This window comes from Dermacentor silvarum, chromosome 5, assembly GCF_013339745.2.
Source record: "Dermacentor silvarum isolate Dsil-2018 chromosome 5, BIME_Dsil_1.4, whole genome shotgun sequence".
NCBI lineage: Eukaryota > Metazoa > Arthropoda > Arachnida > Ixodida > Ixodidae > Dermacentor > Dermacentor silvarum.
In genome coordinates this window covers 137586971-137614560 of record NC_051158.1, presented here as the reverse complement: position 1 = coordinate 137614560, position 27590 = coordinate 137586971, and the positions used below count along the sequence as shown (strand labels likewise).

The 27590-nt window shown below is 41.6% G+C and overlaps 1 long non-coding RNA gene across 1 annotated transcript; it reads right to left on the bottom strand.

Annotated features, from left to right (window-relative positions):
- Nucleotides 1–13328: 13328 nt before the first annotated feature.
- On the bottom strand, nt 13329–22112 carry LOC125946028 (uncharacterized). Its single transcript, XR_007467329.1, has 3 exons — nt 20465–22112; nt 19117–19381; nt 13329–13457 (listed from the first exon to the last, which is right to left on the bottom strand). It is a non-coding gene; the product is annotated as an uncharacterized LOC125946028 (long non-coding RNA).
- Between the last annotated feature and the right edge of the window lie 5478 nt (nt 22113–27590).

The window sequence follows — 27590 nt, the reverse complement described above, 5'->3', positions numbered from 1 at the left end:
TGCTGCTTAGTATGTCAAAGCTTCAAAGCAAGCTGCAAGTGGACACAATAAGAATGCCTACCAACAGCTGCCCCACTAGCTGTGCAATATAAGCCCCACATATCAAACAATTGGGCTATGAACTCATAACGCCTAATCAAACATAAAACATCTGAACATATTAATTTTAAATATGTAGACCTTTGTGTCTGCATGTTAAATAATGTGGTGCATTACACATTCAGGGCAACGAGTCTGCAATATCTTTCAGACAACCATTCAGGCTTTCAGAGCTGATGCAATGTTAGCATTATGAAACAGATTCATGGCTATAAAAACATAAAATCAAAACATCAACTTTTTAGCCACAATGCATAAACATGTGCATGCTTCAAACTTACATAACAGTAGACAATTTAACCCACAACTATATTACATGGAAGCAGTATTCATTTACAAACTGCAGTCACATTATAATTTGCATTAAAACAGTGGTCATAGAGTAACTAGTTTCTAACTCTGATGCATGCAAACACTTCACAAAGGATGAAAAAAAATTTTTTAGAAGTCAATGTTGCATTGAAGTACAATGAAAAGGCTGTACAGAACAATATTGCATTACCATTTGGTATAAGTGCACCATGTGTGCACTTAACAATGGACCTTTTTCCAGTAGCGACCCCTCTAGCAGCTACCACTTTAACTAAATTTGAGTCAAGACACACGTTCCCGCCAATTCTCGCCTCTACGCAGAGTATGGCGGTGTTTGACCAAGCAGTCTCTCGCGACGGCCGTCCCTGCTTTTTTTTTGTTGTTGCATGTGTTGTTGAGGTAGCATCTCATCATTCTGCTCTAGCGCGCGCGTATTTGCTCACGTGTAGCAATAACACATTTTTTTACATTTACCGACGCGACGGCAACATGCTGATGCGACGTGCAGGCTGTTTGTAACCAAGATTTGAGAGATGCACCAGCCTTTATTCTTTAACAGCTTGGTCAGTACTTTTATTCAACTGATGAAGGCATGTGCGAGCATCAAACGCGCCGCGGCAGGACTTTCTTCAGGATAAACTCGACCGTCGGTTGGAGTGGCTCGACTTGAAGGAGGCGTTCAACATACGCATGCAAGTACGTGCTTTCCCTTAAGAGCGGGCATGCAAGCAGCTCACCATGATGAATAAACAACATGCAAAACTTCCGCACACGTACTGCGAGTGTACTGCAGGGCAAGTGTTGTTTCATCTCGATATGTGTATCGTATATGGCATAGTAAAGGAACTAAGTGGACACAACACGTTGTTTTGTCAGGCGCATAAAGCTTCATTTGCCTGCAAAAAGTAAGACTCACGAGTTTTGTATAATGCGACACCGCGAGTGTGTCACTTTGGCCTCGCACGATGCAATCTGATCGGCTGTGTTGCGAGATTCTTCTTTTTGTTTGGCCCCACGTAACTGTACAGCTATTTCTGCCTGCATGCGGTAACACGTTCTTAAGGCAATGGTAAAATTCGTGCCGTATACATACCTGTAGATTAAAACATCGCTGTGACTTCCGAGTCAGTCGTAGGGCGAAAAGTGCAATAATCACAGCGCTAGTGTCATGCTGTTACCAGAACGCAGGCTTGCCTCACTCAGCAAGAATCGCTTGATAACTCACTTATCTGATAACGTGGGGTAATTTTTAAAAATTTGACTGTGGTGCTCCACTCCAGTAAAATACGTTTACCATTCCATGCCGGTTTGTGCAATCGACAGTACAGCAAGCGCCGAGCATGAGATTCGTCGCAAATGCTGCGCCTATCGCTCGAGTGTTCACGGAGTCGTTTTCATCGACAAAAATGCTTGCAGTCTTTCCCATGAACTGCTAAGCATTTCTTTTAACCAACATTCTCGCACAGAACACAAGAAAAATTATATTCAGCTCCTTAAGCTCAGGAAATTGCCACCAATCATGCAACAGTTCACACACTCACTTTACACACCTGCCCTGCGATAATGGGGGTGCGGTGTGGAATGCAGCTGGGGTGAGGGTACGCGCATGCACATAGCTGAATTGAAAAAAGGTCCATTATCTTTGAACAATGGCAGCATTTATGTTGAAAAAGCCTCAGTATGCAGGGCTTGTTTAAAACTCACAGTTGTTCTGGAAAAGAAAAATTCAGCCTTATCGCGGAGGCTTGACCAAGTAAATAGGGCTGGTATGGCGTTCGGTCCAGTAACTGAAAGGGGCGCAGAAGCACTGTTTCACAAAATGCACTTTCTAATTCATACAATGCAAAAGCTGGAGCGAGAGTGGCCCGAACACACTGCACCAAAAAAGAAAACTTCACAGCCAGCTTTAACAATGGCAATTATTGAGCCGAACATTGCATCAAACCGTGTTCCTGACACAAGAATGTAGTCATTCACGGCATACAAGCAGCCATCCACAGTAGCTTTCTTTAGGAGAACACTGTTGTCAGGTATTTTAACATGCCTCAGATTGTTTAAAACACTGGACTCCTGATTCTGGCTCATATCTGTGTACACGGCTGGAATGTGAAATAAAGCTCGTGCTGCCAGGAATGACTGATACAGCTGATGCTGTTCACTTAGCGTTTTTGTAACATTTTTGAAGTTTCTCACACTTCGCATGCACTGTTTAAAATACTGGTGCTTTCCTTCGAATCTCATGGTCCACACATGACAAAGTGGTCCAAACTCCTGAATTAGCTGACTGTAATGCAACATATAATGATGCTTTGGCCGAAGCTTGTTAGTAGAATAAATAAGACTTCGGGATGTTATGTAGTCTTCAATCAAAACTTTCAAGTATGCTACTTGAGCAGGAGTTATAGTAGGTGCCATGAGCAGGTCAGTCAACTCCATGAGCTTGACAAACGTTTCCCAGACTGGGTCACTTGTGTTGGCTACTTTCATACCTACAAACACAGGAAGCAGTCTCACTAGTGTCCAATTTTGCAAAGCATGGCCTCCAAGTTTGTCACTTGGACTAGACACTTTGGCTGGCTTATTTCGCAAGTCATGGGCATTGTATTTCATAGTAGAAATCCTGTTGTTAAAGTATTCATATGTGAACCAGCCTTTCTCAGTGACAAAGTACCGAATGTATAATGGCATATCATAACGAACCACACCTTCAAAAAGATCATGCCCAATACATGGTGGCAAAGCAGACTGGCACACATGAAAATGCTTCAGTACATGAAACGAAGAGTTTGTCACTATGCCGCAGTCATCATGTCCTCCATTGTTCACGACATGTTCAAGTGACTGTCTGTAGTTATCTGGGGTTCGCCTTTGTCCTACTGCATATGGGGTCTGATGAAATTGGGAACGTGTTAGTAGGCAGAAGCGACAAAAGCATGTTGACGTGCTAAAATTCTGAGTGAAACCGCCAACCATGTGGCTTCCCAGATCATCACCCGCAATGAAATCTAGTCGTACAAAATGATTCACTCCATTAATAAGTAAGCCTTTAGTTTCAAGTAGAAGTAAATCTTCAGTCAAAGGCTGCAAAACTTTGTCGAGGCCAAACTCTTTCCCATCCTTCTGGCGGCAAAGCATGACCAACTGCATGCTTTCAACCCGTGATCTGTAACGCAGCGGCAAATTTCCAAGTGTCATGTACACTGCAAGTAGCTTGAAATTGCCCTTTGACGAGCCTAACGGATTCACTATTTCAAATGCATCCTGATACAAAATTACATGTATCACATTCTCTGTGGATTGTCTGAAAGGCTGGCAGAAAATATAATCTTGGTAGTAGTCTCCTGATGTGCTTTGCTGACTACTAGGAGAGCAAGAGAGAAGGAAATATATCAGATGCTCAATGGGCACATAGTGGTAAGTAGACGCAACATTTTGCTTGTTCATGCCTAAAGTGATTTCCACTGGTGGCACAAAACAAAACTTTTTTTATAATATTTATGACGGGAGTACGACGATCTCAGTATGACAGATGCACCTTCGAAGGCATCTTTACAAAATGCAGAACGTACTGAAGAAAGTGTGTCAGTGGAAACTGTCTTGGCAACCTCAAGTAATGACATGTTTCTGTTTAGATTGTGAAGATTCTGCAGCTCTTTAACAATGTATTGCACTGTGCTTGCTGGCACATGATGCTGAGACTCAAGTTTTAAAAGAAAAAGTGCAAAATTGTCAGTAAAAGGATTGCACTCCAAATGGCTACCACCACTAGAATCTGTTTGACAGGTGTCCCCAACACCAATAATCGGGGCGCGACTATGCTCCCCACCCAGAGTAGCTGGTTCGACTTCAAAGTTAGCATCTGGCACTTGTAACAGCTGTGTTGCCGTAGTGTCACAATGGTACCTTGACACATGCGTCCTGAATGACCCTGCTGACCTCAGAACACTGGAACACCCCACAAAAGGGCACATGACAGCGTCTATTCCCTTATCCAAATGTTCAGCAACATGGGAAACAAACTCCGTGCGAGTGCACTCACTCGCCCCGCATGAGGGCACAGAGCAGACAAATGCAGGATCACCCTGTTTGCTGCGTTGTTTCCTATGATGTCTGAAGACGTGGCTTCGCAGGCTTTCATAGTTTTTAAACAAAGCAGAGCATGGCTCACTATGGCAAAGTGCACCACCCAGCACACTGCTGTGATAATGTTAGTGCTCGAAGTAGTCCACCAACGTTGGAAACGTCTGTGCACAAATACGGCAAGCAGCCATTCTTCATTGGTGCTACAGCTGCAAAAAAGATCAAACAATTATTTCTTTTGAAGTCCATGTTTTTCCTCATATCCTTGTTTTTCAGAACCCATTCAATAATATACTATTATTCCAATTGTACTCTAACACCAGTAGACTATATATACCAGTAGATTAGTTCCAATGGTTTGTGTGCATGTCGGCTAATGTTAATTTTCTTTCCATTTTATCCCATAGTGCTTTGCTTTTTCAAAGCACTAACATAATCCTATAAATACCACCAAATGGGAGCATTACATGATCTGGCTTATACATTCACAAATGGAATATTATTGCATGAACGTATGAACTGATGCAGTCCATGTTTGCCATTAATGAGAATACAAGTTCACATTTTGAGGATATGTGAGGGCCGCATCAGCTGCACAATTAGAGTCGGGTGTATTATCGAGCGTGATTGATTCACAAAAGGAGCATCAGCAAAGGAAAGGAAAAGTAGGAGCATAAACCGCTAATGGTTCGTACATTAGATAAAAATGTCAGAGTGTCATGAAGTACATTGTCAGCTTTAATACCGCTGTCACACGGTCACTTTCGATCGCGATAGGGACCAATCGGGATAAGAGCTCGATACGGATCCAGACAGTTCGCGATCCATTGCATCGCGATCGGGCCTGATCGCGACAGGACGTTGACGACCACGTAGTTCTGAGAGTTGCAGACGATCAGCAGACCTCCTTACCCACAATGGCAAACGAAATAATGTTTTCTTGAGAAAAAAAGAAAAAAAGAAAAGCTTTATATTACAAATTTATACAAATTTGATAAGTGCTTCGGACCCGCTTACAAAAACTGGTGCGCTTGAGCTCACCCAGACTGGAACCGGATCGTTGGACCACATAGCAACGATCATTGTCAATCGCAATCAAAACTGATACCGATATTTAACAAGTAAACCCACGGTCTCGCATGACGCCTTCACAATGTTTCATCGCGTGCTATGCAGAGGCCCCACCATAGATAAAAATAAGTTAATTTGAAGCGCGGAGACCGCGCAGTTTAGACGACGCTACATATAAAGGTTCCGGGGCAACGGTCTTACATGCATTCCATAATGGCTTCACTGCAAGACAGCTGTGTAATGCCGTGAAGGGACGCGAGAATTCCCGCAAGTATACACGTGTAAACCACATGTCATTCGATTCTGAAGCGCGCTAACACTGGCAGTAATTTTTTTCGCAATTTGCTGAAGGAAACAGGCAACACGGCATACATACGAAACGCAAGCACAAATGATCGAGCTTTTCGGTGGACGAAAAAAATTGGAGATTGTAGTCCTAGCGTCACAGCAACAAAGGCCAATGCAGCGAGCTCTCCGGTGCGCACACAGCTAAACAACAGTTGTTGCCACATTAGTTTTCTGCAGCTGCTTTTGTGTTAGTCTATATATCTTCCATAAGCACTGAAAACATCGAACGCATGAGCTCTTTGTCTGCCCTCGCTATATATATTCATAGGGCTCGCCCATACGACTTGCAACAGTATATGGGCCTGTAGGGCTTTCGCATGTCGCTTGCAACTGCTGGGCATAAGAGCGTTGATGAACGCAGTAAAATAAAGCTTACCTGATTTTCAATCAGAAGTTCAGCAGTGAGACACTTGGCACAAGACGGGTCACACGGCGCTGACGAAAACCGGACAACCAGGCGACCACAGGAGCAGCGAACCAAGTGAAGTAGTGGTCCCTTGCGCTTGCGCAATCCAACCTTGCTCAACCACTGGACAACTAACGAGTACTAGCTAGTGAGTTTGCGAGGTAATCAGCGCCCCACCACGAGCGCACTTTATTTTTTATTTCGATTAATAACGTACTGCCTTGTCGCCTCAAAAAGAAGCATGTGCACCTGCAGTTTTAACGAATTCCGATGTCTGGCACAAATTACGGAAACTCTCCGTTTTTGAAAACACGGAAGATAAACACGTTTTTTTCGTCTTTCTAACGTAGCTTTCCTCCGTTTTCGACAAAACAGAAGTGTCGTCCGTTTTTTTAACGTAGACTCCTTCCGTTTTCGATAAAACATGACAGTATCTGTTTTTTTACGTATGTTTTCTACGTTAAATTACGGAAATTTTTTACAGTGTAGTTATGGCGTCCATTATACCAAAACCAAAATGAATGCGTTTCTGTGCTGCTCCAACCTCATCATCGTGATTCGCAAAAGTAACGTCAGCATTCTGACGTTACAACGCAGATTAGTTTCTTACAATACTGCTGTGTCAAATGTTGAATACAGAACTAGTTGTTCATTAGCCACCTGCAATGTCTCATTTTGTGCCTTTTTGTAAATTCGCAAATCCAGATTTCAAAATAGTTAGCCGAGATATAATATTTCAAGTTAACTCATACTCATCATCTGCATCTGTACTGTGTCCCGGCTGGGAAGAAGCCAGCATTGCTGCTGCAGCTGGCGTGGATTCTGTGTCAGGCACAGTGCGGTCACTGTCGAAGGGGTTGGTGAGGCATGTGGGATGACATCGCGCCAACTCTGTGCATTTCCTCGCTCATGCGGCTCTCCGCCGGGGTGCCACCACCTTTGATAAGCAAATATTAGCCTTAACAAATTTCACGATTATTAAAAATTCACTCATGCCTCCTCATTTCTACTGTTTGAAAATACGGCAAAGGACATATGCACACGACCTGATGTAGCTGCCTTACATCATTTTGGAGCCATGCTAGCCCAGCACCAACAAAATACACTGACAGGTCGCCATGCACACAGGCACATAGCACCGTGATATGCTAATGAACTGCAATTGTGCCCCGTTTTGCTTGCAGCTGGTACTTAATCACGGCAAACGACAAGCCAAAGCGGAAAGCTACATCGGGTCATTCGGCCAAAGACTGCGTTTGCACGCTTTACAACCCAAAAAGGAAACGTTCCTTTTATGGCAAGGACATCCTGTCAGACGACAACTGAAGCCTTCAAGGCATCATACATGAACAAATGTACCTGTCGTGCATGTGTGTCAAGGAAAGCAGACGACCGCACGCACTTCGAATGTCGTTTTTTGCCTACACGTTACAATCAACTAAGTTTAGTGCAAGGTTGTTTCTGGTGTTGAATTTTCATCCTCGCCAGTGTTCCGTATGCAGGCGTACAAGTGTCACAAGCTGTTGTTGACGGCGCTAGAAATCAGCTGCAGCAATCGCTTGCCGTGTTTTCATCAAATATATATATATATATATATATATGTATATATATACAGTGAAGCAAACACCTTATGAAGCGGTTTATTGACGTTTCGGCCGGGGTCCGGCCTTCACCAGAATACAATGCATGGCGTCCGTACAGTTAATATACATGTGCGTATGAACCGAATGCAGGTATGTTTACATGAAAAACGATTAAAATGAGCGAATAAAATGCATGTCAATCGTTCAAAGGATAGCTGATACGTGTATAAACAGATGGCGTTTGCAAACACATCTTCTAAGTTTACAAAGGATAAAAACGCACAGAAATGAAGTGCAAAAACCAATCGTCAGCTGACAACAAAAACTGCATGTCACCCAATATGTGCTATGTTACCAAGCAGACAGACACAAAAAAGGAATAGTGACGTACTAGTAGAAAGGAGGATTAAGTGACGGGCTACGAAGGCAGGCAACTCAGTTTTCCTACGCTTTTATTCAAACCACACGCGACGGTATCAAAATTATCGATAAGGAAGGATTCACGGGCTTCTCTATCATAATTTGAACGAAATCCAGATTCAAGCAACGTGGTTTTCAGTTTATCAAATGAGTCATCAGGGAGGTGCACGTGTCTTGGGATGGACAGGTTGGGTGAAGTGTTAGCGTGGGATTTATGATTGTCAAAGCGCAATCTAAAAGCACGAATACTTCCATGCATGACCGGCCCAATTCAAGTGATTCGAAACACGCGTTACCTTCTGGCAAGCACTGGGTTCCTCCTTCACAGCGCGATAGATTTTTGGACATTTATATCAAATAAGTACAACGAGACGTTCTGCAATTGTATCAAAACCAAGCAACCTTGCGCCGTAACTTGTCCATCAACGAAATGAAAGCACTAGATACTCTGGCATCACGCAATGACATCGTCATTAAGCCTGCTGACAAAGGTGGTGCCGTTGTCATAATGAACAAGTCGGATTACACCGCAGAGGCTCACAGACAGCTAGCAGACGCGACGTTTTATAAACGCCTTGATCATGACCCCACTGAGCAATACAAATCTCTGGTCAAAAGCAGGGTGCTAGATCTCGTCAAGAAGAAAAAGGTACCTGACAATGCGGTACATTCTATGATTCCACTAATTCCTGTTGCTGGTCGTTTTTATCTTTTACCTAGAATACAGAAGACAAACAACCCAGGTCGTCTCATCATTTCTGGTATAGGTACAGTCACGGAAAACTTGTCCATCTACGTAGTTTCCCCGATTAGAAATATCCCAGCTACGTTTCCTTCTTACGTAAGAGACACTACCGACTTTATGTCAAATATATTCGATCTCATTATTCCTCAAGATTCTCTTTTGGTCACACTTGATGTTGCTTCTTTGTATACTAGCATTCCTCATTCAGATGGCATCATGGCATTCGTCAATTGCTACGAAGCAGTATCACCCGAGAACCTCATCAATAGTGACACGTTGGCAACTTTGCTAACCCTTATTTTAGAACTAAATAACTTCGAATTTGAAGGACAGCACTATGTCCAAGTTAGTGGGACGTCTATGGGTACGCGAATTGGCCCCAACTACACCAACATATTTATGGGTCAGCTAGAAGATAATTTTTTTGCTAACCAGGACCTTAAAACCATTTTATTACAATGTTACCTTGAGTATGTTTTTCTGATTTGGTCTCATGGTGAACAGGAACTGCTTTCCTTCATATCTGACTTTAACAATGCCCATCCATCCATATCATTTTCTCACACGTATTCTGCATCTACTATTAACTTCCTTGACGTCAGCTTTCCATTGCTAAATGATAAACTATCTACTGCCCTATACAAAAAGACGACAGATAGATGTCAATATTTGCACTTCGATAGCAGTCATGTTAAACATTGCAAGACTAGCATTCCTTATAGTCAAGCCTTACGTTTTAAAAGAATCTGTTCTGATCAATAAGAGTTTCAAAATAATTGTGGAACGTTAAGAAATCCTTTGGTCAAACAAAATTGCCCACCACAATTAATTGACGATGCAATAAAACGCCCAGACGTGCATGACCGAAGGACGCTTCTTTGCACTGCGAACAAACCGACTCCCTCACTTCAGACAAATCTTGTTCTAACCCATACTGCGTCATTCTCACGTGTTTCGCATGTACTGAAGAAACACCACAATATTTTAATGCAAAGTGAACGCCTCAAAAACATCTTCGCTGAACCACCTGAAGCAGTATACCGTAAAGCTAGAAATATTCAAGATATACTATCATCATCATCATCATCATCTAAAACTGACTGCCCTGACGCCATCGGATGCCATCCTTGCCGAAAACCGCAATGTAAAGTCTGCTCCTACATGTGCCCATCGCAACAGGTGACTAGTACGGCTTCAAAATTTCCTCTAAAAATCAAAGCCGATTTCGACTGTGACACTAAAAACGTAATATATATGCTTGAATGTAGGGTGTGCAAAAACGGTATATCGGACAAACAAAAGGGCCTTTTAGATTGCGCTTTAACAATCATAAATCCTACGCTAACAGGTTGCCTAACCTGCCCATCTGAAGACGCGTGCACCACCCTGTTCACTGATTTGATAAACTGAAAGTCACGTTGCTTGAATGTGGATTTCGTCAAATTACCATAGAGAAGCCCATGAATCCTTCCTTATCTATAAGTTTGATACCGTCGCCTGTGGTTTGAATGAAAGTGTAGGAAAATTGAGTTGCCTGTCTTCGTAGCCCGTCACTTGTTCCTCCGTTCTACTAGTACGTCACTATTCCTTTTTTTTTGTCTGTCTGCTTGGTAACATAGCACCTATTAGGTGACGTTTTTTGTTGTCACCTGACGATTAATTTTTGCACTTCATTTCTGTGTGTTTTTAGGTTTTGTATATGCAGATTATGTGTTTGCAAGCGCCATCTGTTCATACACATACCAGCTATCCTTTGAACGATTGACATTCATTTTGTTCGCCCATTTTAATCGTTTTGCATGTAAACATATCTTCATTCGGTTGATACGCACATGTATATTAACTGTACTGACACCATGCATTGTATTCTGATGAAGGCTGGACCCTGGCCAAAACATCAATAAACCGCTTCATACGCGCGTCTACTTCACTGTGAATATGTACCCGGACCCAGAATCACTTTTTGCTGATATATATATATATATATATATATATATATATATATATATATATATATATATATATAATGAACGGGAAAAAAGGAAACCGCGGCCCGAGTGCTATCAGTCATTGGCGTAAGAAGCAAACAAACAAAGACACCACGGACAGCATAGGTGAAATTACTTTTATTTATTATTTGAATTAAAGAAATTAGACAATAAATTAAGTGGAAGTGGATAACAACACAACTGGCCGAAGGAGGGGCATAAAACCATGTCTTCGCATTACGCGTGCTCTTACCAACTGAGCTACCACTGCGCCGTCTCCCCATCCACTTCCTGAGGTACCTATATTTATCTGCTAAAACTAAACCTGGGTGTATTAGTGAGCACCACCACTCAAGACGTTGTCGGCCGATGTGAAACATCCTTTCTGCCGCAGCCACCACGTGTACGTGATCTTTTCGGGTAATGGCAACTGGCTAATAAACCCACACAGGTTACTTGAAGGCATCAGTGCTGCCGGTTTCGAGGCCTCGTTATGTACTGAACGAAAATTGTGAGTGTTGGTGCTGGCTAACGCTCCCAGGGTTAGTTGTAGTAGTAAAACATAAATTCCCCAGGAAGTCGATGGGAAGACGGGGCCGCGGTAGCTCCATGGTAAGAGCATCGCACGTGTAATGCGAAGACCTGCATTATTCTCCACCTCCGTCAAGTTGTCTTTACATCCACTTTCATTTCCAATTAGTTACCATTTCTCTATCTCAATTCGCAAGTACACGTAATTTCCCCTATTTTGTGTTTGGTGTCTATGTTTGCTGGCTTCTTACATGATTAATAAATATCGGGCCCCTCGGTTCCCTTTATTGTCGTTCATTACAAAACAAGGGTCTCGAATCCGGCAACATTGATGCTTTCAGGTTGTATATGTAATTTTATTGACCAGTTGCCTTCACCCAAAAAGATCACGTAATCATGACTCGAACTCATGCTTGTTTTTTTTCTGTTCCTTGTGTAACACAAGTGCACCAATATTAAGGCGTAGAGCTGTTCTTGGGCACCCTCAGAAATAAATTAAATGGAATGAAATGAATAAAATTAAAAAGATGTTTTATTTTGCATTCTATCCCCCGCTTACACTAGTGCATGCTTATATGGGAAAGCACAACAGCATAGAAATTACAGAAAATTTTCGTCGTACAGAAAAAAAACACTTCGTTCAATGAAATTTGTTTTTAGAACACACCGGACCACTCTTTCACGATCATAAAATTATGCAAATACAGAAAATATACCTATACAAATTATTGAAAACCTACAAAAACACACCATTAAGTAGAGTGGAACTCTTCGAAAAGCTTGCATATCTAGGGAAAGTAGAATTGTAGGAAAGAAAGACAAGACTACACAATGGACACCACACTAAATGAGCTACACTGTAAAAAAAATTGCTTTGGTTTTACGGCAAATCTGCTGGTAATTTGTGACCGAACACTTTCCGTAAGTAAAGAACGGTCATTTCCGTAGAACGGACAACCGTAAAAATAGAGAGCGTATTACAAAATACGAGTGCTTATGTATTCAGAAAACGGAAGACTGTATGCTGAATCGTATGGTTCGACCGTTAATGTACAGGTGCTTTCCGTATTCAGAAAACGGAAGGCGCTGTGTATTGAATCTGTAGTATACGGTCCAACCGTTAAAATACAGGTATTTTCGTATCCAGGAAACGAAAGGCTCCGTAGGCTGAATTTGTACTATACGGTCCAACCGTTAAAATACAGGTGTTTCTGTATCCAGAAAACAAAAGACTCTGTATGCTGAATCTCTACTATACGGTCCAACCGTTAACATACAGGTGTTTCCGTACTCAGAAATAAAAAGGCTCTGTATGCTAAATCTGTACTATACGGTCCAATCGTTAAAATAGAGGTGTTTCATGCATTATGTTTTACAGCGCATATTGATTATTTAGAGAATGTACTATTGGGGACAGAAGTGCCCAAAATGTGCGAATGACGACCGAATTTTAATGGTGCACTTTCTGCTGGGATCAGCCACGCTAACATTTGCATTCGGAAAGTGGTCTGCAACGCAGATGATAGCGGCTGATAGTGCAGAGATGCAATTTGGTCGACACTCGCACGTCCTGGGCACTTTTGTCCCCGATAGTACATATCCTTTAATGCAAATGTCATGAATGCAGCTCAATGCAGAAGCAGCAGGTCGCTATGGAGAAAACTGTCTGGCCAACACATTGAAATAGCTCAAAAGATCAAACACTTTGCTTTTTGTGATATGAATGAATTGCACGACATATATACAAATAAGTGCAAAATTTTATTCGTCAAGTACTTTAGATCACAGAAGCAATTTTATTTTCTTCGACCACTCGTCTTGTACTTTTCCTGGTGAAAGCTGTTCCCACATGCCTTGCAAGGATAAACTTGCTGCTGTTAGGAGAAACAAATAATATTGGTGAATTTCCATCCTAAAGGAAGTGGCAACAAAAGACAATCACAGAACACAACAAAGCGGTAACTGAAGTATTAAAAAACCATGAACGTGGTTCAACATTGTCAAAAGAAGGGATATTGCTGTAGCCAACATTTCGACAGATACGTGTCATCAGGGCAGCAGCTGTTTTCCTTGGCAGTGGTTTTTGATGTGCATAGCTCACTCGCCCCTACCCTCATCTGGTGCATATAGTAGGTCAAGAGAAACCAAAGTGTTAAAATAAAGGTAGGAAGGGTGTGTTTCGCAGTGATTGTGATGGAGTGTGTAGGGGCACTGCTGTAAGTTGTTACAATGAGTAGGGATGACCTAAACAGAAAACGATCTGTAGACCTAGTAGACCTATTCTTCCCAGAAATCAACATAGGAATTAAAATAAACTGTTTGGACATTTGGCAAAAAAAAGCAATGAAGAGTTAGGCAAAATAAACTTTGTAACATGATGTGTCTGTTTAAGATCAGTGGAAATGGCAAATTAAGGTACATTATCAATAAACATTTCATCAAGATCCGATAAAGAAACAAAGATATTGGTCAAATAATAAATAAGTAAGGACACCAAATTAAACTGGGTATGACCATAAATAGTAAAGAACAGCCTGTGAAAAAAAATGGGACGGGAAATGATAAAAGGTGCAAGATAGGGAAAAGTTTAGCACTGTTTACTGTATGTTCATGCCACTACTGACGACTTGAAATTTCAGTCTTCCTGCTGAAGCTGTATTACTTGGATAAGGAAATGGATCACTTTGCAGACAAGTCTACGTTCAGATTCTGTTCAAATCTTCAATGTAATGTTATGGAAGAAAATGGTATGGACAGTCCTACTGGATGGGCATTCATTCAGCAGTACCATCCACAGGTATTAGCTTAAAATTTATTGGTCTCACTGGGCCTTAGCTCTTGGGAAATCATTAGCTGTTTTTTTTATCACAGATGCCTTCAAGTTATATCGGTTGGCAGGAGTGCTAGCACACAACATTATACTTGTTGCCGCAGTCAAAAGTGATATTTGGTAACAATGAGTAAAAGAAGCAAACAGCATTCTACAATACTGATTCAAGTCAACCGAAAAAGCTGCTAAAATGAATGTACCCTGGCCCCCAATACACAATAATTGCACATCACATTGATGGTCATCGTGTCGATCATGCTATTAGAACACTAGGCATCAAGTGAGGAGAATAAGGAGATCAAAAAATTTTAATTATGGGGGTTTACGTGCCAAAACCACGATCTGATTATGAGGCACGCCATAGTGGGGGATTCCGGAAATTTGGACCACCTGGGATTCTTAACGTGCACCTAAATCTAAGTAGACGGGTGTTTTCGCATTTCGCCCCCATCGAAAATAAGGGGATCAGAGGGCACATCCTTTCTTTTCGAACATTAAATGTACTTCGCCTTAATGTTGCCTTCCAACTCCGAAAGGAGCAGTTTGCGAGATGGTGACCGACACATAAGAAAACTCATGACATTCTGTGCAGCAGAACATCACGCGCAAATACACTTTTTCCTGCAAAATGACATACTGTAGTGAAACCTTGTGCACATGTGCCAACCTTAGAATTTGAAAAACACCACAGTGGAAGACACAAAGTGTTAACTTTGCTGGAAAATACTAAAATTATATGATTATTCATTCAAGATTCGCCGACTTTGCTCTCTACAGGTGCTGTAAACAGGCACCCTGCTTTTGCAGTTGTAGTAACAATGATCTGTAGAGCAGATGAGGAGAAATGGTTATAAAGTTTACGCAGGAGTATACGCCGCAAATGACAATCCACTTCACATTTTAATCTGGTGGAGGATGCGTACTCCAAAATAGAAGAAACTAGTGTACCCTAAAGATTTCTGTGGCCGATGCCTGTGCACTAGCAGGTACACATAACATGGCAGTTGCAATTATATTCCCCAAGCTATAGTTACTGCAAGCTACTGCCAGTGTACTGGTCCACAGCTGTAATACATTTAGGGCAATTTAAAACTCTCTAATGAATTTATCTCATATGACAGAATTGGAATGCAATATCTTGCAAATAAGTGATGCTGTATGTGCCGTCCCATACAATGAAACACCTTTGAAAAACCTGAATAGCCACCTGGGCCGTGACGAGAGGTGACGTGTATTCTGTGTAAACTAGTACAGCTGCATAGTGTAAAGCTCTGGAGAGTGCATTTAGTAACAGCTGTGAAGCTTTTTTCTTTTTTTAAACTGCACACAGTAAAAACCTCCTTACAGTTTTGAAAAACTCTTTTTATTAAAAAAATTTTCTGCGCGCAAACAAACAAGGACAAAGAACCATTTGCTTAGAACCCAGAGATCTGCTCAATCCAATCAACAGGACACATCAACAGCGCATATAACAACACGTGTGATAAAAATGCCACGGATCAGGGCGACCCCGTCAACATAAAAACAGCAATGCAGATAAAACGAGCACTTAAGATGAAACTATGTTAAGGATAAGATGACAGGAGCGAATTCTCTTTATCTAGCAATGAAACAGAAGGATGACTGATGCATATTTACTTTAGTTTTGCAATCCAGTGCACTTCCACAATTTCCCTCGCGGTTTGATTTCATTGCCTGAACAATGTGCCAGTGCTTCTAAGACAAGGTGAGCACGCATTTTCTTGACAATGCATGGCGAAATGCTTACTAGGGCCACCTTTCAGACTGGACAAGTGTTCCCTTAGTCTTGTGTTAATGCATCTTGCAGTCTGCCCTACGTACACATGACCACATGTCATACAAACCTGATACTCAACATTCTTCGCACAATCAAGAAATTGGTTCTTATGCGGATGTTTAATACTACATTCTTTCTTTGCATCACCCTTACTTTCGAACTTACTTTTTACTCTAGAACACACATTACCTCTTTTGTTTTTAGCCGAAAACACCACTTTTACTTCATAACTCCCAGCCACCTTTTAAGTCTGTGTGAAAGGCCATGCACATATGGAATCACTGAAACCTTGAAAGCTAATTCTTTCTGCCTTAAATTTTTTGTGCATAGTTCCTTATCCTGTTCAAGTTTTTTCATTAGTCTAGCGCATGACACCAGCATCACAGCGAGCAGGTACCCGGCCTCTCTCAACTGATCAACTTGCTCAAGAAAGGCAATGTTTACAGTGCGGTAACACGACTTCAACAATGCTGAGTGGCAACATGAAATGACTGTGCCATTCTTTACAAGCCTGGAATTGCTTGAGGCATAGTTCATGTAGCTTGTTAACAAGAAACTGTAGCTTCTTATCTACCAGTACTTGCAAAGTAAAATTTAAGCCCTTGCCTAGGGTCAAAGGCTTCTACTACTATTGAAGGCTTGACTTTTACTTCGGAAGTACCGGTAGATAACAAGCTACAGTTCCTTTATGTCAAGTTAGAAATTCTACCAGAACATGTGTGTTGGTCATTCACGCCCCGAGCTGGAAAACCGCTAATGAACTATGCCTAAAACCATTGCAGGCTTGTGAAGAATGGCATAGTCATTTCATGTTGCCGGTCAGCATTGTTGAAGTCGTGTTCCGCACAGTAAACATTGCCTTTCTTGAGCAAGTTGATCGGTTGAGAGAGGCCGGGTAGGTGCCTGCTCGCTGTGATGCTGGCGCCATGTGCTAGACTTAAGAAAAACTTAAACAGGATAAAGAACTATGCACAAAATAACAAAGCCAGAAAGAATTAGCTTCCAAGGTTTCAGTGATTCCGTATGTGCATGGCCTTTCACACAGACTTAAAAAGGTGGCTGGGAGTTACGAAGTAAAAGTGGTGCTTTCGGCTAAAAACAAGAGGTAGTGTGTGTTCTAGGATAAAAAGTAAGTTCGAAAGTAAGGGTGATGCAAAGAAAGAATGCAGTATTAAAAATCTGCGTGAGAACCAATTTCTTCATTGCGCGAAGAAAGTTGTGTATCAGGTTCCTACGACATGAGGTCATGTGTACGTAGTGCAGACTGCAAGATGCGTTAACACGAGACTAAGGGAACACTTGTCCAGTCTGAAAGCTGGCCCTAGTAAGCATTTGGCTATGCTTTGTCAAGAACATGCGTGCTCACCTTGACTTAGAAGCACCTCCATATTGTTTAGGCATCGAAATCAAATCGCGAGAAATTGTGGAAGCGCACTGGATTGCAAAACTAAAGGAAAAATGCATCAGTCATCCTTCTGTTTCACTGCTATATTCGCTCCTGTCTTTTCATCTTAAGTGCTTGTTTAATGCGCATTGCTGTTTTTATGTTGACTGGGTCGCGCTTATCCGTGGCATTTTTATCAAAAGTGTTGTTATATACGCTATTGATGTGTTGTGTTGACTGGATAGCACAGATCTGGGTTCTTAAGTAATTGGTTCTTCGAAAATAAAACCAGTTGTTAGAACGGGATCGTGCTTGTGTTGCTCCTTTTCTTCGTCCTTGTTTGTTTATGCACAATACATTTTTTTAATGAATCTGTTCTACTTAGGCAGACTCAGTGTTGCTTCCTTTTTTAAAGGTAATGGCACGTATGGCTACCACATACATGTACAGTATGACCTTCATTCCCAAACAAAGTGAACAGCACTACCCTATGGGTCAGGTGCCTTGTTTCACACATTCTCCCAAACATAATTAGCGCGGGACGCTGATGTTGGCAGGGAAACTGATTTATGGAGCAATATAAAGTATGAAGTACTCAGCTCTTAATGTTTTCTCTGCTGTTTAAGCATCGATGGGTCTTATAGTAAGAAAATACGGAATACAACATGCATAATTCACGACGCAACCCCTTTGGAAGTATTTAGTAGTCTGAATTATTTGGATTGCATATTTAGATTAGAAGGATTTCATTCCACTGCAAGAATGGCATCATCCCAATAATTCTTGCATTTGGTGCTATATTTACTTTTATTTCAGTTGGAATGTAGATGCATCGACAGCGATATCGCTTGACATGTCTTCGATCGACTGTTTCTCCAACTTAAGCAAACTCATATTCTGAAATGACCTTGTAGATGATACCAAGAACTTGCTCAGCAGGAGTATGTCTAACATTCACGAGATCTGAGGCTCTTGAACGCATATGTAAGAAAGCCTGGGGTGCATGCTGCTCTCTCATTTAATCAGCAAGTTTCTGGAAATCATCTATAAGTTTTCTTGTGATGAATGTAAATTTGCTTGGACGGGAGAAACATGGAACTTGAACAGGTGAATTATGCAGCATAAGAATGATCTCAGCAAGAAGCAGGCATCAAGAAGCATTGTCGCTCAACACGCATAAACCGTCAATTAAAAGAATTATTGGGATGATTTAAAATTCTGGTAGTGTAATGAAATTTGTTTTCTAATCTATATTTAAACTCCTTGATTATTCAGCCTACTACCACTACCTTTGCCAGAAACATTCATAGTCATTATCCTACCTATGCCAAATTATTCCGACCAATATTCAAGCCTTCATAAGCTGTTTTTTTATTCACTGCCAATTCTCTGAGGGAGAAGAGGTGTCCTATTTCTCTCCACCTATTTCTCGTTTACTGTTCACTCTCAAACTGCATTAAGCTTCAGCAGGTTCTATGCTTAAAGCTGTGATTCCCTTTCCCTCTGCCATCTTTGACCCACCTGGTTAGCTAAGTAGGTAGAAAAACTGCAGAAGAAAGGTTGTGGCGCTGAGTTGGACTTGTGCCCCAAGGAACCTTTGCACGGTGGCTCGAGGAGCAACTGCTTGTGGCATGGAGTGGCTCAAGCTGTGATGAGTTCACTTTGTAAAATCCTGCTGGTCACTGCTGGCCCGTCTTTGCCGGAACAGGAATGAACGTTGGCAGTCTACAGTCTCGGTTTCTTCCTTGAGCGCCATGGCCATGTACAGAAACCTTGTCTCGACAGGCTGCATAAAAAAGGATAATTTGCTGAGCTAAGTCTTTTTTCCTAAAACAACCCATTCAAAGTTGTATTTGTAACTTTGCGACACTTTCCGGGTGATGCCAGCGGTACTTCATTGCACAATGCCACAATCATGACTGAGCTGTGGCCATTCTGAATACAGCTTGCAACACGTGACAAGACCATATATACAAATGCAACCAAAATATTAATTTGTTGTAGCTTCTGTATATGGCACTATTCGAATGAGACAATTGTAGCACTCTTCTCAGCTCAGTAAAGTTATTTCTAGTTATTTTACTTTTCATGAGGAAATTGCCATGAGCTTCTCTTGAAAAGTAAGTAAACATTCTTGCTTCAGTTTATTCTTCAAATTCTTGCATCACGAATGGATATCAGGAACCCATTTACACCACAGGCAGAGCTCCATATGTTTAAAAACATTATAAATCAAAGTACATCACAATTTTCATAATCGTGTCATGCTAGTATTATTGGTGGCTATGGCTGCTTCAAGCAATTATTTTTCATTAAGGCGGAAACAGTTATCATCTCAAATTGTTTGCAGCAAGGGTGTACAATCCACAAAATCAATCAAAAAGGTCACGTTGTGTTCACTATTCAAACATTTAGGATAGGTCACATACAACAGCTAATAAAGAATGCAAACTTGAAAATCTCAACTGAAGAAGAAACCAGTTTTTGAATATGGAGCAAAATGCCACCAGCTCATGTGGAGCTGGTGGCATTTCTTGTGGCGTTCTGGTGACATTCTTCGCTTGGAGTACTATGTACTCCAAGCGAAGAATGTTGTTACAGCAATGCTTGAACACTATATGAATGTAATAATCAACAACCTTAAGCAGAATCTTAACACCACTAAACAAATTCTGCTTCGAAGATTCCTGATCCGAAATTCTCAACAAATTGTTCTGGTGTTGTACGTGTTAAGCTTGTTGTGCGTTCTGAAATGCAAGCTCACAACATCTACAATTTCTCTAAAGGCAATATCAGCTTTGTCAAGATAGGTATGACGTGCAGATAAAGTGGATAATGCATGACATCATGAACACTCAGATGTGTTTACCATTGGGCTCACTCTTGCAGCCATGAAATTATGAGATGCAGACACATTTTACGTTGAAACTGGTTTTGTGGAGTACTGCATGCTTCCCAGGCTTCTCCAGTTGTGAGAGCCGTCTCCCCTACACAAATGAGTGATGAGGAATAAAAAAAGAATTTCAACATGCAACAATATGTTGGTCATTTGCTAGTATGCAGCAGGCTTTTTGACTCCTAGCTTGCCTCACACAAATCTACCATGCACAGTATTTGCTTTGCCCAAGCATCAGCCACATTACGATGCAATGTGTACAGAGCCCTTGCCCTTAGTTTTTCTGCTTTGGAAACAGTTACCGTGTGTTCAGCTGGCATCGAGAAAGGGGACATTAAATACTATGTGCACCACTGATCTCTACTATGTTTTGCTGGATGCCGCTTCGCTGCCCAGAGCCAGGGGTAGATGAAGCCAGCGGAAATGCAGTGTCGTGCAGCGGCTTGTCCCAAAAGTAGGGCATACGCTGCACTTACTAGTGTGTGCCGTTGCACAATATTGCTGCCATAAAAATTTTTCATCGTGGTTTTCCACATCTAGGCGATGTCTCCACATGTCTGGTGAGAGCTGTTACGATGTTCTGAACCCGTACGTGATGAGTTTTTCTTACAGAAAGCATTTTCTGATTGACAAGTGTTTTCAGCACGTGCCACTCATGTTAGCGATGCTGTCAGTGCTGTGAAGGAAAATTCTGGACGTCTTCTCGACATACTTCTCTGGATTGCTTCGGTAGCTTGCGGCACAAAGGGCAAGCATTATAGCAGAAATGCCGCACTCCTGTGCAGGTGAAATGCCACAGCAAAGTCGTGAAGTACCAACTTCTGGGACAAGGTTGGCTTCAGTCGAAGGCGCTCAATGCGCTATCCAGCCCCCCATAGTAGAGCTCAGTGGTGTGCAACCTTTTATGCTAGCTTTGCTATCTAGTCGGAACATTGGAAACAGCTCCCACCTTATTTTTCTCAACCTGTGACATGCAAACCGAAAGTCGCATCACTGTATTGATTCTATGGCTTTAGTTTTCTAAGCGAACTGCCTGCATATTCTAGCATGTTGTTAAAAAACACAGTTGGCACATTTTTACTGTTACAAGACAGGTTAGTTGGCTGACAGAAATGTGAAACATGTTACCAGCGCTCTGATAAGATTAGGATGTAAAAAGGAGAATTGAAATTTACTTGGCACAGGGGCTACAGCAGGCACGTATGGTTACTGTATGCTCTATTGTTGTTTCAAGTAAAAGTTAAGTTTTTATGCTGTATTTCTACTTATTCTGAACCATCAAACTGCACAATCAATGTTCCAAGTTTATACATTCTTGGCGTTTGATTGCCCATGTGATTTATTTCCTATGAACACAGGCAGTAATCCCTCTATAATAAGCAAAATGAGTTAGAAAAAGAAAAGCCGTGATAATAGTCCACAATTGCCGAGGGCAGAAGTAATGGCTGATAGCACTTAATTGAAGCTACATAAATATTCAGTTTTCTCACAGCTTGTTCAGCAAGTAATAAAGAGGTATGCTGTGCACCTTTGCATGACCAATGCAATCTGGTGAGAGACTGTGCACTGAGTCTCCTTGGTTGTGTTCGGCAATTTGACTTTGGTATTTTGCTATACATAATTCCTTGGGTATTCGTAGCTTACCTTGCGATAAAATGGAACTTGGAGCAGTGGTCATCTATACATAAATATTTGCACATAAATAATGCAACCACAATGACAGCATGATGAGGGGGGGGCAATATGAGACTCTCAGAAAACGAAAAAAAAATATTACGATTATAATGTGACGTGATGCCACAAGAAAATGCAATGCATAGAAGCAGATGGCGCTTCCATGCCACCAAGATTATTTACTAAATAGGCAGCGCTTCAGAAGTGCCCGCGACACAATTGAACAAGGCAAAGCTGCGTTTGCTCCACACGCCGTAGCGATCACAGCATTGTTGCCAAGTGGTTTAGATCGCCGCAGTTTAAGTTTCCAGAAAATGTGCAGAAGAACAATCTGCTTTATAGTCTTAAAGAATATAACATGAAGTACATTACAAGGCCAGAAACATTCCTAGAAAAGTTGCCTTATATTTGCTTAAATCGGCAAGCAGCATCGCTTGTTTTACATAGAATAAATTTTCATGATACCGCAGTGTGCAGGGTTTTATAGACAAAGTGAAAAACATTCAGCCCATATACCACACTATGACGGTATGCAATAATTGTAATCTCATAATCTAAAAGGTGTAGTTGATTTTACAAAAGTTGACATTCTTCAATCTGAGCCTTGTAAATTTTAACACACAGGGGCACCCCTTGGCTAAGCAATAGGGATGTAATGTGTATGCATACAAGCATTACCCCATGCATTTGTACCACATTGCCCAAAAGAAATCAATTTTCCCGTCCAAGTCTGCCTCATGCAAGACTGGAATTAAAGCATAAGTTTATACAGTCATCCAAACAATAACACCTCATTTTCACATATGAAATTCATATAAATAGATCTCTCTTGATGCCAGCCTCCTGGAATGCTGAACCTTGCTGCACGCTTTGAGAAATTATAGTAGTAGCACTTTACTCAAAAGTTATTTAGGGCTGCAGGGCTGCAGTGTTGCAGAACACACCTACAAATGCCGCATTTCATGTGTAACAACTTGGCTGATTTGCTTGAACAACCTACCAAGAGCAAATTAATATTTCTTCCTGTTTAGCATTTTTGCCTGCTAGACCACAATCGAATGTCATCAGTATATTAACTTGGAGAAACAAATCTGGCTTATACGGGGCATCCCAACACACAAAGGTTTGAAAATATGCAAATGCTACGTATCTGGACACAACCAAGGTAAAGTTTGCCATCACCTGGAGATACTCACTTTTTTTTGCATTCTGCCTAATTGCATAATTAAGTGTAAATTATTTAATCAACTTCTCACATATTATAATTACATGAAATATGTGCTACATGAAAGTTTTTCTGAGCGTGAAAGAAAGCGCGAATACACGCAAAGAGCCTCGAGCGGCCATTCATGCGGCAATTTTATGTGTATTCGCGAGCTTCTTTCCCGCTCGGAAGAACACTTATATGTAGCACTTTTTGCACAACAGGATGCTGTATCAGGAGTTGTTCATGGTGTTCTACAATTTCCTCATTTACACTTTTCATCTGATTAGAGTAATTGAGAGGTTGATTAATTAAGACTAATGATCTAATTAGGCAGAATGCAAAGAATATTCTCAGTATCTCCAAGCAATGGCAAACATAATAACTTGGTTTTGTCCAGCTACGTGGCATCTTTATTTAAAAAATATTTATGCATCATAGTTGGGACACTGTATATTAACAGCCTTCACATATTGCCACAGCTGTGTGTTGTAACATTCAAAGGGTGCTTGTCCACCAGCACTCCAATGTCACTAACAGTGATCACCTACACAGCTAAGTGAATTGCCATGATGCAGGTTGGTAGTAAAATGCTGAGAGAAACAAATCCACTTACTTTGAAGGCAACAATATTGAGGTAACTTGAGAGACATGGTCTCATGGCAGGCAGCAGATCTCTTCTCAGCTCCAGCAGGACACCAGCAACTAGTCTTTCAGTAAAAGAAAATATTGAATCAGTAATGTTATGTTACCCTGTTCTTGCTAAGCATCAGCACAATCATCTGATTTTCATGCATATCTACTTTCTGCTGAAGCAGTTGAACTGAAGGATTTATAAAATACAGTCTATATTGATTGCATTTGCTTCTCTGGCATGTACAATTTTTTTTGCAACTGATACATTTACAGCTAGCTGGATTGCCCAGACATCATTAGAAGCAAAACGTCTTGCTGCACCACAAGCAGTTGCACCAAGGAAAGACACAGCAGAGCTAACACTTTTTTTTTTGATAACTACAATGTAAATGCATGCAAACAAGGAGGCGACTATCGCACGTATAGTGACAGCACAAGCGTCAATAGGAATTATGTGCGCAACTGAATGCACTCTTATTCTAAGTTTTTAACGCGCATGAGCAATAGGTTATACGCGCCACACAAAAAATTTCGATCGCGCTACCATGGAGATCGATGTGAAATTATGTGATCCTTTTTCCCATTCACGCGCCATTTTTGCCCTATGACGCTGTTTACTGGCCTTTTGAAAAACAAATAGTTCTGTTCGCCACGCCAGCTTACCACACATCATCTAAACAGCTACACTATGCAAACCGAACAAATAGAATTACAACGGGCTTACCTCATACGTACGCGTACGCGTAGCGTGCGTACACTGTTGAACATCCGTTGAGGGCAGGCTATCCCGTATCCAAGCGCATACGTGCACCCGTACACAGGACTTCGATGCCGCAGCGTGCAGAGTTTTGTAGACGAAGGGACACATTCCGTTCAAACATCCCCGCGCTCTGACGGCACTTGACGAGCACAGAAGCGTACACCACACCGCGACAAATTCGGAACTTTGCCAGTCCTAACATGCCGAGAGTCGTACAGCCGAGAGTCAAGCAGCCTAACCATCCATCGCGTCTGTTCTTCGCTCACGATGCGTCAATCTCTGTTCCATAGGGCCTTGCTCCACTCTTGAGTACAAATCAAGACATATTTACGGTAAACTAACAAACTGTACAACATAAAAAGATAAACCGGCTGGCTACACAATGCAGCTTCGTCAACCGCTCGTCTTGTTACATCCTCCGAGATCGGAAGCGCCGCGCGTGGTTCCACCTGGTGCTGGGAGCGCGGAGAACAAAACAAAATCGGTTTCGTTTTCCCATTTATGCAGTAGTTGTTGGAAGAGTAAAATGATTGCTTGACAAATAATTGAACTCTGGAAGAGGAGATCGCTTTCTCTGCCACAGGGCATTGTATACATTGTATACATTGTCAAAGAGATATCTCTTTGTATACATTGTATACAAAGAGATAGAGAAAGCAAGGAGAGGAAAGGCAGATAAGTCAACCAGACGAGAGTCCGGTCAGCGTTGCAATGCCGTGCTAGAGTGTAATGCGATGCGTCAATAAGCTCTAGTATAGTGTTAATTTGGACTGGCTGGTGCATGTAATGAACGGGCAAATAGTGAGTTGTGCCATTACTTTTACCCACGGATAAAGCTCATGTAATAAATGGTGTTACATGTCGGGTTAAAAAAGAAATAAAGGTTGAATCATTATGCCAACTCGGGACAGGGCGTTTTTTTTCTTTTTCTTTCTTTCTTTCTTTCTTTCCTTTTGACAGTACACACAGTGCTATATCCCTCATCTTCGATCACCTTCCCGTAGTTTGCACACGTATTGGTGCGTGTTCGATGCCACAGCGTGCAAAGTTTTGTAGCCGAGTGAAACACATTCCGCGCAAGTATACCCGCGCTATGACGGCACATGACGAGCACACAAACATACACCACACAGCGACAAATTCGGAACTTTGCCCATTCAAACATGCCGAGAGACAAGCAGCCTAACCATCCATCGTTTCTGTTCTTCACTCACAATGCGTCCATCTGTTACTGTACAGCAGAATTCCGTACAAGAAAGTGTGCGCTCGCCGGTCTTGTTTCAAGATGAAACGCTAAATGATACATGATGATATACATTAATGACATAGCATTAAATATTAATTCAACAGTTCGTCTTTTTACCCGCCGTGGTTGCTCAGTGGCTATGGTGTTGGGCTGCTGAGCACGAGGTCGCGGGATCGAATCCCGGCCACGGCGGCCGCATTTCGATGGGGGCGAAATGCGAAAACACCCGTGTACTTAGATTTAGGTGCACGTTAAAGAAACCCAGGTGGTACAAATTTCCGGAGTCCCCCACTACGGCGTGCCTCATAATCAGAACTGGTTTTGGCACGTAAAACCCCATAATTTAATTTAATTAATTAATTCGTCTTTTTGCCGATGATTGTGTGATTTACAGAGAGATATATGGTTAGCCCTAACGACATTATAACACTGCAATCTGACCTTAATAAACTAACGGAATGGTGCTGCAAATGGCAGATGCAAATTAACACAGAAAAGACCAATCACCTCAACTTCACTTCCGTTCCAAAGTCTCAAACTAATACTTATATTTTAAACAATAGCATAGTAAACTCGGTTACATCGGCTAAATACCTCGGTGTCTACATAAATTCTAGCTTAACATGGACTGACCATATAAAATACATCACAACTAAAGCGCAAAAGAAACTTGGCTTTCTGAAGCGACGCTTGCATCTGGCCGACAGGGACACCAGGCTTCAAGCGTACACTTTCTTCGTGCGTCCCTCCCTGGAATATGCATCAGTCATTTGGCATCCCTACCAGATCGCCCTTACCAATCTACTCGAAGCCGTCCAGAATAAAGCAACGCGATTCATCATGTCATCCTACTCCCGATTTCAAAGCGTTTCATCTTTGAAGCAAACACTCAACATGCCGCCACTCGCAATGCGCAGAAAATTCGCCAGCTTATGCTTTTTTCACACACTGTATCACAGCAACACATCATTTGCCCGGTCACACATTTTACCGTCACCTCATACTTCACATCGCATCGATCATGCCTACAAAGTTAACCCTATCTTTGCCCGGACGGAAAAGTCCACCAATTCGCCGTTAACCTTATCAATAAAAGAATGGAATCAGTTACCCTCCAGAATTGCCACGATAACACACAGTCTTCCTTATTTTATTCAGCATTACTAACGTATTTACAATCCTAGCACTTTTAGTAACATTTTTCTCTCCCAGAGCACTTATTCGCTTTCGCTATTTTGTTCTTGCTTCGTTGAGTGTGAATTTTGTAAGAATATTTACCTTGTTAATATGTTTCACGACTTGCTGTACCCCAAAGTGCTGTATTTACCACCTGCGATGCTCCTTCATTTGTGAAAATTGTGTTCTGCTTTATGTCCCCCCCCCCCCCTATGTAATGCCCCTGTGGGCCCTTAGGGTATCTAAATAAATAAATAAGAATAAATGCTTGCGATTACATCTTACCGCAAAAATTGACAACGCTGTCAACAATTGAACAGTGCAGAATATGCGTAATGGGGGTGTGTCAATGAATGGCAGTTGACAGAGATGAGATATTTTGCAAATACTATGGGGCGATTGA